Source organism: Heterodontus francisci, chromosome 50, assembly GCF_036365525.1.
Source record: "Heterodontus francisci isolate sHetFra1 chromosome 50, sHetFra1.hap1, whole genome shotgun sequence".
Classification (NCBI taxonomy): Eukaryota; Metazoa; Chordata; class Chondrichthyes; order Heterodontiformes; family Heterodontidae; genus Heterodontus; species Heterodontus francisci.
In genome coordinates, this window is record NC_090420.1 from 6,982,350 (window position 1) to 6,985,146 (window position 2,797).

The window sequence follows — 2,797 nt, forward strand, 5'->3', positions numbered from 1 at the left end:
TTTAATCTGCTGTTTCTGGTGTTTTATCCATTCCAATCAAAATTTCAACATTCCAATCAAATCTATTTGTTATTCCACAGTGTCTCTCCATGTATTTTATTCTGTTGTATTCTCTCACAGTCTGTTTGATGATCAATGTTACATCTCACTCCCTGTTCTGGAGAAGATCAGAAGCAGTGATATCTGTTTACACCACCTGACAAGTCGGCCTGAGGCTGTGCCTCACCGATCATGTGGGGTTAAAGCAATTCTTCCAGTCAGTTAGTTCAGTTGTCATTTCATGAGAAATTCGAAGTCATCATGACTTCGTCAGTGACCTAATGGTTCAGGTGTCTGAGTGATGTTAATTATGATGTGATGAAATGATTGTATGTTCCAGTCTTCCCGTGGTGGGTTTTCACACTGAGTAGAAACGTGTTGGACATGGTCTGGAAATGTTTCACACCGCTCCATTCCCAACTTCATTTCCTGACAGAAGGTATATTTCCATCATTGCACAGTTCGCTGCACAGCCAGAAGCTGTGCTGAAGGTGACAGCTATACTTATGCAACTGACATGGTGGCTGAGAGGTTAAAGCGATGGTTTGCCGATCCGTTGTGCTCTGCACGCGTGGGTTCAAATCTCATCCGTGTTGCTAGTTTATGAACTTTATAATGTTGGGGGAGTTTATGTGTCAAGTCAGCCTCGAAACCTATTCTTGTCGATGTCCAGACAGTGATTCCAGAATTGGTTATACTTTATTAAAATTGAGACAGACAATTGGAATTCTTCACCCAAACTGCACTGGAATGAAGATCGAATAGGGATCACGAAACGGAGCAGGATTTTTCCTCCCCTCCTTCCTTCCATCTTTACTTTCTCTGGCTTTGCACCAAGTGAAAGACAAATGGGAAAAGCAAATGGCGAGGGAGCAGATGCAGAAAATTATCCTTTGGCAAGAAATTTATTTTCAAATCTTCTTGATAGATTAATTGAGTGAGCAATGCTTTGGCAGATGGAGTTCAAAATGAGGGGTCATCTACTACCTACGATAGATCAGAGTGTTTTTTGTAAGAGCTGAGATGTTAGAAACGGCGGAGGAGCAGAGACCCGAATACTGAATTAATAAAAGCTCGTGGACTGGTAGAAAATAATGTGAAAAGTGAACAGAATATGAAGATTGGAACTCATGTTGCAGTGATATAAAGCTCTGTGCTCCTGAAGTAAATGTCCAAGCCCAGATGGTGAGGAATCTATGGAGAGTGATTTGGTTTTTATTCATTCTTGGGTGTGAGTATCGCTGAAAAGGCGAGCATTTATTACCCATTCCGATTGCCGTTGAGAAGGTGGTGGAGAGCTGACTTTTTGAACTGATGCAGTCCATATGGTGCACTAACGTCCACAGTGCTATTGGGGACGGAGTTCCAGGATTGTGACCCAACAACAGTGAAGAAATGGCGATATCGTTCCAAGTCAGGATGGTGAGTGACTTGGAGGGGAACCTGCAGGTAGTGAGTTCCCATGCATCTGCTGCCCTTGTCCTTCGAGGTGGTAGTAGTCACGAGTTTGCAAGGTGCTGTTGAAGGATACTTGGCGAGTTGCTGCAGTGCATATGGAGATGGTACACACTGCAGCCACTGTTTACTGGTTGTGGAGGGATTGAATGTTTAACGTGGCGGGTTAGGTGCCGATCAAGTGGGCTGCTTTGTCCTGGATGGTGTTGAGCTTCTTGAGTGTTGTTGAGTGGGATGTATTCCATCCCACTCCTGACTTGTGCCTTGTAGATGGTGGACAGGATTTGGGGTGTCAGGAGGTGAGATACTTGCTGCAGAATTCGTAATCTCTGACCTGCGCTTATAGCCACAGCATAGATGTGACTGATCCAGTTACGTTTCTGGTCAAGGTGTTGATGGTGGGGGATTTAACCATGATAATGCTTCTGAATATCAAAAGGTAGATTTTCTTTTTCTCTCATTGGAGATGTTCACTGCTTGGCACTTGTGTGGCCAGAAGGTTGCTTGTCACTTATCAGCTCAAGACTGAATGTTGCTCAGGTCTTGCTGCCTGCAGGCACAGACTGCTTCAGTATCTGAAGAGTTGTGAGTCATCATCTAACATTCCCACTTCTGACTTATGTTGAAGAGAAAGTCGTCAATGAAACAGCTGGGATGTTTGGGTCTAGGACACTACCCTGAGAAACTACTGAGGCAATGTCCTGGGCTGAGATGATTGGCCTCCACTGACTACAACATCTTGCTTTGTGCGAGGTATGACTTCAATAGTGCAGAGTTTTCCCCCTGATTCCCATTGACTTCAATTTTGCGAGGGATCCTTGATGCCACACTCACGCAAGGGTAATTACTCTCACCTCTCCTCTGGAATTCCACTCTTTCATCTCTGTTTGGACCAAGCTGCAATGAGATCATAAGAACAGAAGATCGGAAGAACTAGTAGCAGGAGTAGGCCATTTGGCCCCTCGAGCTTGCTCCGCCATTCAATAGGATCATGGCTGACCTGATCATGACCACAACCCCACTTTCCTGCCTGCCCACATAACCCTTGCCTCTCTTGAAGATAAAAATCTTGAAGACATTCAATGACCCAGCCTCCACTGCTCTCTGCGGTAAAGAATTCCAAAGATTAATGACCCTCTGAGAGAAGAAATACCTTCTTAAATGAAAAAGCCCTAAATCTGAAACTGTGTCCCCTCGTTCTAGATTCCACCACGAGGGGAAACATCCTCTCAGCATCTACCCTGTCAAGCCCCCTCAGAATCTTATATGTCTCAATACGTTCTCCTTTTATTTTTCTCAACTC

The 2,797-nt window shown here is 44.4% G+C and overlaps 1 non-coding gene across 1 annotated transcript; it reads left to right on the forward strand.

The window, feature by feature from the left end:
- Positions 1–553: 553 nt before the first annotated feature.
- Positions 554–635, forward strand: trnag-gcc (transfer RNA glycine (anticodon GCC)). Its single transcript has one exon. It is a non-coding gene; the product is annotated as a tRNA-Gly (tRNA).
- Positions 636–2,797: the final 2,162 nt, after the last annotated feature.